Source organism: Dasypus novemcinctus, chromosome 8, assembly GCF_030445035.2.
Source record: "Dasypus novemcinctus isolate mDasNov1 chromosome 8, mDasNov1.1.hap2, whole genome shotgun sequence".
NCBI lineage: Eukaryota > Metazoa > Chordata > Mammalia > Cingulata > Dasypodidae > Dasypus > Dasypus novemcinctus.
In genome coordinates this window covers 20,135,738-20,150,064 of record NC_080680.1, presented here as the reverse complement: position 1 = coordinate 20,150,064, position 14,327 = coordinate 20,135,738, and the positions used below count along the sequence as shown (strand labels likewise).

At 50.5% G+C, this 14,327-nt stretch overlaps 1 long non-coding RNA gene across 1 annotated transcript; it reads left to right on the top strand.

The window, feature by feature from the left end:
* The first annotated feature begins 2,796 nt into the window (after positions 1–2,796).
* LOC139439483 (uncharacterized) lies at positions 2,797–10,409 on the top strand. Its single transcript, XR_011649354.1, has 3 exons — positions 2,797–4,994; positions 8,177–8,280; positions 9,884–10,409. It is a non-coding gene; the product is annotated as an uncharacterized lncRNA (long non-coding RNA).
* The last annotated feature ends 3,918 nt before the right edge of the window (positions 10,410–14,327 follow it).

Genomic DNA, 14,327 nt, shown 5'->3' with positions numbered 1-14,327 from the left:
AGGATGGTTTAAAAATGCCCAAGGAGACCCTCGTTTCTGTGAGAGCCTGAGCTGAACAAGAAAAAGGAGCATCCCCTGCCCTGCTTGGGTTTGCCTTCTCCGGCCCTGTGTGTTCTGACCTATTTGGTGTGAGAAAAGACTTCCCCACATCTCTTCTTTGGAAGCTCGGGGCTGGGAGGTGTTGGTCTTCAAAACCCTTTCTTTACGGAGCAATGACTCATTCTAGAAGCTTTCCTAGGGATTTGTTCTTTGCTGTCTGGTGTGCTTGCAAATAAGTGTGCCTGTTTTTCTCTTTGAAAACTGTTATGAGCAGTTCTCATCACCTTATGTACCTTATTGGCAGTAGTAATTTTTTAATTGCTTTTTAAATCAGGATAAATGTCACAACAGTGCTTTCTAAGAAGACTTAGAATAAAGGATGTCCTCTGCCTTTTGGCACAAGTATGAGTGCACGGTGGGCGCGGAGGCCCGGGGCACAGGCGGCCCTGCAGCCGGCGGCCTCGCCCTCCGTGGGCCGGGCCCAGGGATGCGCTGCCCGGGGTTTGGTCCTGCGTCCTTTTCCCGCAGGTGCCACGCGTGCTGCTGGGGGCGGGGTTTACACCTGAGGCTGCACCTCCCTCCCGGCCTCCCTGCATGCTGCGCGTTTTGCTTCCCGGCAAGGCCGCCCTCGTGCATCTGAGCCACCAGGCGCGTGGGAGGGGGTCTACGGTGCTTGTTGCACGATCGTCCCCGGTACCCACTTCAGCCAACTCCAGGAGACAGTTTGAACAGGTTTTCTAGCTTCCTCTGGGCGGAGCTTCGAGAACGTTCTGTGGAAGAGCGTAGGGCTGGAGCCTGACGGCCTCCCGGTTCCAGGCCAGGCAGGGCCTCAAGGTCAGCTGTCCGCTTCCAGATGATTCATCTGGTGTGTTTTATTTTGAAGTAATCCCCTTGGCTCAGCTGAGGTGTGTGATAGGCTTTGAGTTACAAGCAGCCTCCTGATGGGGTTGCTTCATCAGCATTGACCTCAGAATCTTCTGGAAGATGCCTGGAGTTGGGGGAGCGGGTTGTGGAGGACCCCCGAGTCCCCCGTGGAAGGAGGCAGGGCTGCCTTGGGAGAAGGGGAGTGGGTTGGGGGGCTGAGCCCCTGGCTCTTCTTAGGGATGGGCTGGGAACTTGAACCTGAGCGTGCTAGAGAGAAGTTCCGGCTGGGACGGTCCCTGCCTGCGTGCAAGAGCTGGGGTTTCACGCACCCAGGGAAAGCTAACTATCTCGGCTGCTCCCAGAAGGAACTTTCTGGCCTCGGCAGCGCCCCTCGTCGCAGACCTCCCAGTGTGGCCCGCCCCATAGCACCGGACCTGGTCCCGGGTCCCTCCCAGGCTTAGAAATAGAAAATAAGCCGGTGTCAACAAGACCTTGCCTCTGCCAGGCAGAGTCCTCGCAGCAGAACCCAAGACAGGGAGAAATGCCACAGGACGCTATCAGCCAAGTTAGAAACAAAACCCAGTTCCGGTCACTGGTGGCTTCCTTGAACGGTGACTTAGACGGTGAAATTGAGTCAGCATTTGATAGTCATCAGGAATGGATCGCCTGTCCGGGGCTGCTGAGCTCGGGCCCACGCAGGTGGAGCCCCTGTTAGACGCACAGCTCGGTGGGACCTGGTCCTCTAACCCGAGCCTGCTGAGCGGCTCTGAGTGCCCCGGGAGCGGCACCAAGGCAGGGCCCCTGGGGCGGGTGCAGCCGCGCGGTGGGGCCACCCCGGAGGCAGCCTGCGCGCTGCGCTCAGCTGCGGTGGGCGCGTTCAGAGAGCAGGAGGAGGAGGTCTCGGCCATGGAGCCCATGGAGCGAGTGAGGGGTCAGTCACGCGGCCTGAGGGTCCTTCTGGAACCTTCTCCCCGCCCCCACACGCTCCCCAGTGGCGGGGAGGCCAGTGCTGAGGAGGAGGAGGGTGTGTGCAGCGAGCTCTGAAGCCGCCCGGCCGCCCCAGTGTCTCTCAGCCAGGCGGGAGAAGGGCCCGGAACCTGACCCGACCAGGACAGGAAGTGGGGGCGGGAGGAGGCTGCCGAGGAGTCCCGCGGGAGGCGCGCCGGTGTCCGTCTTGGCCCCTGTTTCTGGACTAAAGGATTCTAAAGCTTTGCTTTTTACTGGAATGTCAGGTCAACAGATTGACGTGGTAGTCTGCATCCCCCCGGAAAGGCGGCGCTACAGAGGGCGGCCCCACAGCAGGCAGAAGCGCGGCCCGCGAGGGTGGGAGTCGGCGACGTCCGTCCCCTCGGCCAGTCCGGGTCGGGCAGAGACAAGCCCTGAGGGGAGGTTTCGGGCGCGGCTTCAGAGCGCTGTGACCTCGCACGCCGGGCCGGCCGGAGCGAGCGCGGGCGCGCGGGACCCGGAGGAGGGCCCTTGCCCAGCTGCCCCCCCAGGCGACGTGACCGAAGCAGCGTGGGCCGGAGCAGGGAGGCGCCGCCGCAGGCCCAGCGCGGCCGTCGCCGCCCCCGTCACGGGGCTGCCCGGCCTCCAGGCGGCGGGGCCCCCCAGCGCCCCGGGTGCACCTGGGCCTCTGACGGCCGCTCCCCGGGGGGCCGGGCCCACCACCCCGTGCCTGAGGGGTCTCGGGGAGGGCCGGGCTGCCCCTGGAGCTTTGCCCGGCGGGCAGGTTAAAGCAGCGGCTTTGGACCTACCCTGTCCTTCAACACGTCCGCCCCAGGGCACAGCCGGCCGAGCCACCCCAGGGTGCCAGTGAGCGTGGGTGGGTGCTCCCTGTGTGCAGGGCCCGGGCTCTGCCGGGGGCGCCAGGGCTCTGACCCGCTGGGCGTCTCGGCCCAGGAGCCAGAGGCACCCGAGGGGACTGCAGCCCCAGCGCCCGGGTTGACAGGCTCAGCGAGGGGCCCTGAACTGTAACCCCCAGGCCCAAGTCCACTGCCCAGAGGCCTCACCCCCTCCCCCAGCTCCGGAGGTTTACAAGCTGGGAAGGCAGAGGGGCCAGTTGGGCCTATTCAAGGGTGAAGTTTTATAGATCTTTTCCCACCCTTGGTGCTGTCTGGGAGATTGATTGACTAATAAGGCTTTTCTGGTCTCAGGGCCAGGCTGTGTGAAAGAGGCGGGGGCCCTCAGCCAGGCCTGGGGGAGGTGGAGGCTACCAGAAAACTATAAACGCGCCCAGAAGTAAGCCGCCGCGCACCTCCTGCCCCAGCTGGGTGAGAGGAGGCTGGGTGCCGGGGCTCAGGGTGGAAGACCCGGGCAGACGCCTGTGTCTCCTCGTCTCTGGGTAGCTTTGTGCATGAGTCTCTGCATCTTGCTGGCGAGTCTGCCTCTGTCTCTGTCTCTGTGTGCGCACCTGCCGTGGGGGAGCACTAGGCAGAATGCAGAAGTGCAGATCAGGGGAGTGTGGGTTTCTTGGCTGCTAAAACAAGTACCGTACCAGGGATTGGCTGGACAGCAGGGATTTCTTGTCTCCCTGTTTCAGAGGCTCGAAGCCTTGCTCCCCGCAGGACGGGTGTCTATGGCTACCTGGCTGGCAACCTTTGGGGCCCCTTGGCTTTCCTGTCACTTGTGCCTTTCTCCTCTGGGTTCTGCTGACCTCCGGCTTCTGGCTGCTCCCCATGGCTTCTCTCTCGGTGGCCTTCCCTGTAAGGCTGCCCTGATTCACTTGGCCGCACCTTAACTGAAAAGAACTTCATCCCAAGGTCCTGTTGACAGTGAGTCCACGCTGACGGGACTGGGTTAAGATGAAGAACATGTGTTTTCTGGAGTCCACAACTCTGTGTCTGGTCACAGTTTTCCATCCATTCCAGACAGCTCACAAAGCACACACGGCCACTGCAGGGCCATTTTCAGAGACAACAAGTCCGGGGCTTTGGCCTCTCAGCCCCAAGGACTTAAAGGGGAGGGGAGGCGGGAGAAACAGCCCTGAAGACCTGCTCCCACGGCCGCTCCCCGGCACATGCTCCCCTCCCCGCTCTTCTGGGCTCAGTGCCCCCACACAGCCATCCCATCCAGGGCTCCGGAGGGGCCGGGGCAGGCTGGGAGCACTCAGGGCCGTGCATCCCGTGGCTCCCCCTGCCTGGGAGACCAGGCCTACCCAGCTCCGCACAGGCCACCGGAGCCACCTTCCCAGACAGTTCCTCTGGGGCTTTGTCTGAGGCACCCGGTGTGTGCGCTCCAGCTTCTGTTCCCTTAAGCATTCCTTGTGCTCGTTCTACCTGTGATTTTTTCAGCTTGGGCCTTTGGGGCTTACCCTGGCCACTTCCAAGCCTGGCCTGGGAAGGGTTCTTGCCTGAGGGGCGAAGCTGCCAGGCAGGCTCCTCCGTGGGCACCTGCCAGCCTTCATGGATGTCTATGGTCAGAACCCAATGGCACTGCCAAGAGGCCTGAGTTCCAGAAAGTTCCTTTCCCCCCTCATAGCCCTCCCTTGTCCCACAAGGTCTGACAAAACAGGCTTCTGGAAGAAGTGTGTGTTCGTGTGATGGTAACGCCCTTCTGTTCTTGGCATGGTTGGTTTTATGTGTCCCTTGGCTAGACTCTGGTGCCCAGGAGTTTGGTCAGACGCCAGCCTGGACAGTGCTGTGAAGGTCTTGCAGGTGGGGATAACACCACAGCCAGGTGCCTTTAAGCAGAGGACGCTTCCTGAGGTGGGTGGGCCTCGTCCAAGCAGTTGCAGGCCTTACGAGCAAAAACAGGGAAGACCCTCAAGGCTGCGCACAAAATCATTCTTGAGCTTCCAGCCTGCCAGCCCACCCTGAAGGCTCATTGGTTCCTTAAAATAAATCTCTTGATATATAATAGAATATATACATATATTCCTTGATTCTTTTTGACTGATATACAGTCCTGAAGACGCCAGAGGGCACTCAGCATGCCAACCAGGGCATGCTTGGAAAGGCACAAATAAAGAGCCCCAAGATGCCAGCCCTCTTCACCTCGATTTCTCCATCGATTTCAACGCTGTGACTGTGATATACATCTCCTGAGAGTTTTACAGCAATTATGTCTAAGGAGAGAAGCTCAAGAAGAACATGGTGAGCTACCAGGATACGTAAGAGAATAAGCAGGAGCCAGCTTTAGTATTTGCCCACAGGATGTACATTTATGTTGGGTTATTTAAAAAAGCATTTTAAGGGAAAGGAGTTGTCATTTTATGATTTTCTCCATTTTAGTAAATGGCACGTTGAGGAAGACAACCAGAGACATGCTGGTTTCAGTGAACCAAGGCAGAGCAGAATGTTTTGTAGAGCGAGAGGTAGAAATTCGTGAGTCCAGAGGCAGGACAGGTCTCCAGTAGGATATGGGAAGTGTGGGTCATGTCCACAAACGTCTCCAGTGGGGGTGTCCCAGAGGCCTAGCTCCTCCACCCAGCCACCCTCCCTACCACAGTGTACGGACTCAGCCATAATGAGCAAGTTTTCTTTTTCTAGAAAAGTCCTTCGAATAAGCCAAAAAATGTCCCACACAAACTAAAGAACAAGGAGCGAGGGGCAGAGCAGCCCTTGTGGAGCTATAGGCAGCACAGAGCCTGGCGTCCTTCCCAGCATCACTTAACAACTCTCTCCTGGGGCATGTTTACAAGAATCTTCCTTACATGTCACTGATTACAGCTTTATTCCTTTGCACGGATCAAATGTGCTAACAAATGTAAATAATATATAAGCCAAAGGCAGGTCTTCCTCACCTTTTTGACTAGTCCCTTCCCCTAGCCCCTCACTTTTAAGCCATTTGCACACATCTACCCCACAGAGCTCTTCTAAGTATACGCCCTGCATATATGTGCCCACCCCCTAGCCTCATAGACACATGGATCTATGCTTTGATTTTTCCATCTAACAGAATATTTAAAGATGTTCACATACCTGGAATTTTGCCTCTCTGTTTGGATGGCCACAGAATACTCCACCTGTGTTCCCATACCTCCTCACCACACCCTTTGCGTAGCTGTTTTACATATTTATACACTGTGACTCCAAGACCACTGATTTCTCACTACATTTTGTGTATTTGCCTTTTAGATCCCGTAGGAAGTAAAAGGTGGAGTTACAAACCAAAAATACAATAGTACTGGTATTTGTATTTACCTATGTCATTGTCTTTTCCAGAGATCTTTATTTCTTCATGTGGCTTCAGTCATTTTTCTCATGTCCTTTCCTTTTAACCTGCAGAACTCCCTTTAACAGTTCTTGTATGGCTGGTGTAGTGGTGATGAACTCCCTCAGCTTTTGTTTATCTGGGAATATATTAATCCCTCTCTCACTTTTGAAAGACAGTTTTGCCATATATAGAACTCTCTTGGTTGGCAGTTTTTTGATTTCAGCATTTTAAATGTGTCTTCCCATTGCCTTCTCGCCTCTGTGGTTTTCAGTGAGAAACCGGCACTAACCTTATTGGGGCTTCCTTGTAGATGATGTGTTGCATCTCTCTTGCAGCTTTCAGTATTATCTCTTTATCTTTGGCATCAACAGTTTGATTTTAACATAATGTGGCTTTTTGGGTTTATCCTGTTTGGAGTTCATTGAGCATTTTGGAGATGTTTATTTGTGTTCATTGTTAATAAATTTGGGAAGATTTCAGCCATTATTTCTTTGAATGGTCTCTCTGCCCCTTTCTCTGTTTCTTCTTCTGGGGTTCCCACAAAGTGTATATTGGTACACCTGCTGCTGCTCCACAGGTCCCTCAGGCTCTGTTCACCTTTCTTTATTCATTTTTCTTTTCATTCCTCAGACTGGACAATTTCAACTGTCTTATCTTCACATTCACTGGTTCTTTCTTCTGCTAGCTCCAATCTGATGTTGAACCCCTCTACAAGATATTAATTTTTGTTACTGTGGTCCTCAGCTCTGTTTGGTTCCTTTTATAATTTCTATATCATTATTGATATTCTTTGTGTTCATCTGTCATTTCCCAGATTTCCTTTAGTTCTTTGTCCATGTTTTTCTTTAGCTCTTTGAGCATATTTAGGACCATTTTTAAAAGTCTTTTTGTGGAATGGTCTGACCCTTCTCATTGATGGTTTCTAATATTTTAATTTTTTGATTGCCTGAGCCATCACTTCCTCTTTATTTGTATATTTTGTAAAAATTTTTTGAAAGCTTGACATTTTGATATTTTAACATATTGCTGAAATTTAGACTCTGAGATGTCTGCTCCTTAAACTTGTATCTAGCTGTTATTATGACAGAGCTTTCTTTGAATGCCAAGAGCTTACAAAAGAAAGAAAAACACCTTTTCCAGTCTTTGCAGATTGACCTGTGTGAGTGCTCTCTTTCAGGGCTTATCTAAACAAAAAGTTTAGAGAATAGCTCCAGGCCAAAATGTAGGAGCCTCTGTGGTCCTTTCTACTCATGCATCTTTCTTGGTCATGCACATTTGGTCTTAGGAGTCCCCCTGTTTACATAGATAGAAATGTCCCCTCTTTCCTAGGAAACAGTTTCCTCAGGGTCCTGGACACTGCTCTGTATGTCCTCTAGCCAGCAACCCTTGCCCCAGCAGCTGCTTGACTGCTCTCCCTCCACATTCTATAGGAGAGCTCTGTGAGCCACCTTCTACAGACAGGGCAAGTCCCTCAGCCAACACCAGATAGACTGGGCCAGACATATGTGCTCCCAGTATATGCACAAGGGTTACTCTGCTCCCTCTAGGACCAGGACCAGGGATCCTCATTTGAGACACAGGATGGCTCTGTGCTGAGCCAGTGAGGGCTGGGCAAGGAGCCAGCCAGTGCTCCACAAGATCCTAATGCTTTTAAGATATCTTTTTCTTTAGTCAGTGCTCACCCTATTATCACAGTCCTTTAACTGTCTTCTAGAACTTTTAGAAAGAAGTTTCTGCCAGTTCTTGCTGGTTGTTCAAAGCCTTTTTTGGGGAATGGAGCCCTGGAGTGTTTAACTCCACCATCTTGATTGGGTCAAAGCCAATGAAATATCTTTTAAAAGACATTTGTACATCAGGAGTTCAAATCATTTAATGTTTCCTTGTTCCAAGACTACCCTCTTGTTTTCCCTTGGTACTATGTAATGTTTCTAATTAAAGTCCTAAATTCTTAATGTGGAACTAGAGTTGGCAATACCTACTTCTACTTCTCAAACTGAAGTATCAGTCATTATGTGTTTGTATGTATGTCTTAAGTAATCCTTCCCCCTTGTCTATTGTATATTCTTCCTAATGTGTGAGGAATCTGTTCCATGTCGTACACACCTTTTGTACCACACAGTTGGTGTTGGGGCACACAGCCGTGGGGAAGATCTGGGAAGCTTCACACCTTGGTTACAACCTGTGGACACAGAGCTTCCAAGAAATGACATTCCTGATCAGAAGGTACAATACTGACTTTAAAATTCACTAATGCTTAGGTTAACTGTTTAGTATTACTCTGAAATTGATCACTTTCCTAAAAAGCACAGTGTGCTAAAAAAAAAAAAAAAAGCATTTTTTAAATGTACAGAAGGTCCCAGTATTACTATGAAATTTTCCTTTCTAGCCTAATGGAGGTTGAAAGGAAGTTTTTTTTTCAGTAGTGGGCAAATTTAAGCCTTTTCTCCTAATTATTATGGTTGTTTGGACAGATGAGTGTACTTAATCTTGAAGCAAAGTAATATTTTTTCATGTTTGGAAGAAAAGAATTGACTGTTGTTAAGTTTTCAGCTCACTCTGAAATCTGGACCATATTCACAAACAGCATGAAATGAGGCAGGTTCTTTAAAGATATAATTTTGACAGATCCTGGATTGTGTCCATGCCATATTTGTGCCCACTTTTTTTTTTTTTTTATTTACTGGGGGCCAGGAATCAAATCTGGGACCTTGTATGTGGGAAGCTGGCACTCAACCACTGAGCCACATTGGCTTCCCTGAGTTGGTTTTTTGTTTTCCTTGTTTTTGATTTTTGGTTTTTTTTTAGGAGGCACTGGGAATCAAACCCAGGACCTTCCATGTGGGAGGTGGGTGCTCAACCCCTTGAGCCACATCCATTCCCTGACCACTTCTTTTAAGAACAATGTTGCTTTATGTTCATTTGGGTAAAGTGTGATTTGGCAAATTATTTAAATAAAATATTTGTCATTTTAAAAAAAGGTATTTGTATTTCCACTCTGCTTAATTGTACATAGTTTTTGTGTTTTGCCCAGGAGTCCCTTAGGCTGATGTACTTTCTCTTATTGATTTGGAGAAGAGTTTTATAAATTAGACAAATCAGCTTTTTGTCATGTGTTGCAAATAGTTTTTCCAAATTTGTCATTTATATTCATATATATTGGTTATTTTGGTTTTTGTTTCTATATGCCCAGTTTTTTTTTCAGGTGATTAATTTTTAAAAGCCATTCATAAACTTAGTTTAGTAATATATATTGCTTAAGAGTTACCTCCTGAAAACCTCCTTCTTACTCAAATGTGGCCTATCTCTAAGCCAAACTCAGTTTATAAGCTCACTGCCTAAACTCTGGACTGGGATGTGACTCCTGAGGATAAGCCTCCCTGGCACTGAGGTATTATTACCAAGTGCCAACTAGCAATGCATTTGGAAAAAGACCTCGACCAAAAGGGGGAAATATTAAAAAGAAATGAATTTTTATGGCTAAGAGATTTCAAAGTGAGTTGGGAAGTCATTCCTGAGGTTACGCTTATGCACATGTCAGGAGGATTTTACTGACTGCCACAGTAAATAACGCCTTAAGCAGGCGTCTCCTGAGGGCTCTAGAGACTTCTAGACATTATAGGCAAGGCATACAACCCCAGGAAATTAGCACCCCATCAGTGGGCCTTACCTTGGAATATATGATAACCTATTCCCCACTGTATCAGAGTTAGACTCATTTATAATTTTCCTATATATAGTTCTTCTGCCCCTTTTATTTGAACCTATAATTAGCAATATACTTGTTAAATATGTGTCCCAGAGACTTAAATCTTTGGTCTACTCACAGGCCAGTTGAGCCCTGAATTTCAGCAGAGCTGAAGCCAAACCTACTCTCCAGTTCATTGGACTCACCCAGGACAACTGACAAAAGGATGATGATAGACAATGCTCATCCCAAAAAACGGAGAGTATCTACAACTTTAAGCAAAAGAGTTCCATCCATCTGCCCACAGGATCTGAGGCCAAAATACCAGAAAGTGGTTGTTTTTATAAAGGGTATTTATTTGATACCAGGCCATGAAGTATAAGTTACTTCCTTCACCAAAGTCTATTTTTACGTGTTGGAGCAAGATGGCTGCCAACATCTGTGAGAATTCAGGCTTCCTGGGTTCCTCTCTTCCAGGGTCTTGCTTCTCGCTGGGTGCAGGGTTCCTTTCTTCCCAGGACTTGCTTCTTCCTGGGCTCAGGGTTCCTTTCTTCCTGGGGCTGGCTTCTCTTTCCTCTGTGAGCTTACTTCCTGGGGCTCCAGCTTAAGGCTTCAGCATCAAACTCCAACATCAAAACTCCAATATCTACCCATGTGGAATCTAAGCCCTCACTTGACATAGGTGTGCAATGGACACAACCAATCCAATGTCCACAGAGGAAATGTGAAATGGGTGTGGGAACGGTAGCCATGGGGGCTGCTGGGTGTGGGGAATGGGAAGAAGAGATGAGATGTGGAGGCGTTTTCGGGACGTGGAGTTGTCCTGGATAGTGCTTCACGGACAATTACAGGACACTGTAGATCCCCCCAGGGCCCACTGGATGGAACGTGAGAGAGTCTGGGCTATGATGTGGACCATTGACTATGGGGTGCAGTGATGCTCAGAGATGAACTTACCAGGTGCAATGGATGTGTCATGATGATGGGAGAGAGTGTTGCTGTGGGGGGAGTGGGGGGCGGGGGCGGTGGGGTTGAATGGGTCCTCATATATTTTTTTTAATGTAATTAAAAAATAATAATAAATAAATATTAAAAAAAAAAAACAAAAACTCCAATATCAAAAACCCTCAACTCTGTCCTTTGCTATGTCTTTTGCCACCAAGGGGTGGGGACTCAATGCCTTACTGACATGGCCCAATCAGAGACTTAATCATAACTTAATCATACCCAGGTACACACCAGATTACAAACATAATCCATTATCTCTTTTTGGAATTCATAACCATATCAAACTGCTACAGGAAGGAACAAACATAAGGGGGAAATGTAACTCTGGACCAAAGTAGACTTACGATTGTTCTAGTAATGGAAGAACTTGTAACATTCATATAAAGGCAATGACCACCAGATGTTCTGAGGGGAGGGAGAGGGAAGAATAGGTATAACAAGGGGCATTCATGGGACATTGAAATTGTTGTGCATGACATTGCAATGATGGGCACAGGCCATTATACATTTTGCTGAAACTTATAAAATTGTGCAGTGCAAAGTGTAAACCATAATGTAAACTACATACCATGATTAGTAGCAATGCTTTACTCTTTGTTCATAAATTGTAACAAATGTAAAATAAAAGCCATTCAGAAGCAGATTTGGCTCAAGCAGTTGAGCGCCTGCTTCCCTTATGGGAGGCCTGGTTTGGTTTGCAGTGCCTCCTAAAAACAAAGAAACAAACAAGCAAACAAACAAAAAACTACTCAGGGGAGCCCATGTGGCTCAGTGCTGAGCCCCAGCTTCCCACATACTTCAACCCCCGCCCTGGTACTTCAAAAAAAAAAAATGCCATTCATAGACTTTTGGGTTTTTTTGTATGTTTGTTTGTTTTTAAGGAGGTACCAGGGATTGAACCCAGGACTTCATACATGGGAAGCAGGCGCTCAAAACACTGAGCTACACCCACTCCCCACCATTTACAGACTTTTTTCTTTTCTCTAGAACAGTTGTAGGTTTATAGAAAGCATATGGTGGATTTCATCTACCTTTGCTTCTGTGGTTTCTTGATTTTGTGTTGTTCTTACAAACTGCTCCCCTGGAGACCTGGAGAGAGCGTGGAGGGCGGAGCGCGGAGGAGAGCCCAGGAGTCCGCGTATCACCCGGTGGAGCCCAGGCCCCTGCCCCGCCTCGTGCGCCCAAGCCCAGCCCCTCCTCCTCCATCCTCGCTTCCCTCCAAGCCCAGCGGCTTTACACTAGCCCACACCAGACAGGGTGGGTGTGGGTGGGAGGCAGAAGGGGCTGAAAGGACTTTTTGTTTTGGGGGCGGGGGGAGTCCACAAAGCAAAGGATGAACAAAAGTTCTAAATGAAATATCAGAAAATTCTTTTCACGTCCTGGGAATAGGATATTCTAATTTTGTAAATTAAATTTTATGTATTCAAGTAATATGCCTTCTTTCCAGAAAGGCAGCAGCCGGCCTAACGCCCCCCCCCCCCCCCCCGCCCCCTCCACTCTCCGCAAGCAGAGAACTGCTGAAGCCTTCTCTGGAGAAACTCCCAGCTCCAGAGACCTCCAGACCTGCCACTTGGGCAAGAGGGCTGCGCTTTTGGTTTGTTTTAACGTCTATTTTGGTCTAAGAGGTGAAGATCCATCTCTGTTTCCCACACTGTCTTGTCCCCTATTGATCAAAATGCCTGAATTCTCTACATATTTATTAACAGATATTGACTGGGCACTAATTGTGTACTTAGACTCTTTCAGGCACTTGGATGGAAGGCAGTAAAGAGTGAATGTGGTAAGTAGCTTAACTGGTATCTTAGAAGGTGTTGAGTGTTATGGAAAAGGGCCCACGTAGACAGTGGAAGGAGATTAGAGAGTGGGTTTTGATGCTGGATAGTGTGATTGGGGAGAGGGGAGGGAGGTGGTGACGTCTGAAGAGGAGAGGGACTGGCTGTGCCTGTCTGGGGAGGACTCAGGACAGCCTGTGAAAAGGCCCTGCGGTTGGCATGTACTGTGTGTGTGTGTGTGTGTGACTGCCAGGGCCCACGTAGCTGGAGCAGGTAGGAGTGGGTGAAGGGGTGTGAGGAATATTAGGAAACAAAGCGAGAGAGCAACAGGGCCTGGATTTTGGAGGGCCTTGAAAGCCATTTGAAGAAAGCCAGATTGAACGGAGTGAAGAAGGGCACATGTTGGAGTATTTTGAACTGATCATATTTGGAAGGATCACTCTTGGCTGAGAGGAGAGACCTGAGTGCTGGAGGGGCAAGGGTGGAAGCAGGGAAGGGGTCTCATGTCATCCAGGCAGGGGGCCAGGGCGTCCAAGACCAAGATGGGAGCTGTGGAAAATGAGAACATGTCAGAGTCTGGAGTTTCCTTGTAGTTTGGCTGTGCTCGCGTGTGCGAGAGGAACCAAGGGTACCTGCCGCGCGTTGGCCTGCGCGCTCGAGGATGGAGCTACCGTCCGCAGACATGGGAGACCGTGGGGGTTGGGGGTTGGTGGAGCCAGCACCAGACACGTTAAGGGTGAGGTGACCTCTCGAGGTTCTGGGGTGGCCCACTGGGCCACCGCGTTTTCCAGTCTGGCCAGAAGAGAGGCCTGGCTCGTCTGCTGGAGGCGACACCTGGAGGCCCAGGCAGGACGGCGGTGAGGGGACACGGGCGGGGCAGGAGCACCGAGGGCGCGGCATCACGGAGGGTGGGGGCTGGCCTGGCACCGCTGCTGCTGCCCGGGGAGATGGCCCCATGGCCTGCGCGGGAGCGCTGGCCTGTGGCCGCACTGCAGGTCGCGACTGGGAGCAGCTGCTTCAGGTCCTGGGGCTCCAGAACGCGTGTTCCACTCCACTTCCAGGAGTTTCCTGGCTGTGTTTGAATATTTTTCCATGGACATCTTAAAGTCAGACTGTCTCCTTCTCCTGATGCTTGAGGCATGTGGCGTCTACCCGATGACTTTATAACCAGCCCTGTTTCTATGCAGGGTGCCTTTCCAGAGTCACCAGGCCGATGGGCGGTTCTCGGCTGGGGCTGACGTTGCCCACCACCAGGGGACATTTAACAAGGTCTGGAGGAAATTGTGGCTGCCTGACTGTCCAGTGCGTAGGGCCCGGGGTGCTGGTAGACGTCCTGTCCCAGCAAAGAGCTGTCTGTGCCAAATGGTTCATCGCGCCGCATTGGGGATTTTGATTTTCTGCAAAGGGCCCTCCTCTCCCCTCGGCTTCCTCTACTGCTAAGTGCTGGGTGGTTTTTGGAACTCAGCCTTTTAAAGGTGCTCTAGAATAACTGTAAAGATGAAGCAATGTAGGAGGATGGACATTTTTTAAATTCTCGTGGGCTGCGCAGTACCTGACCCCTTCCGGGATCAGGACGGCACCTCTGGTGACTCCCTGTAGAGGCTGAACAAGCAGGGGCTCGCTCTCCTGCTGACCGTCTAGCTGACACGCGGGCACGCAGCGGCACCTCCACCAGTCGGGGGCTTCCTGCTGGCCTTTTCTTGCTACCTGCCATGGGCGCCAGTGCTGCAGGAGCAAGTCACAAAGGCCTAGGCTGCAGTGCATAGCATTCTGCAGCGACGGCAGCAGCAGTTTCCTCACCGGAC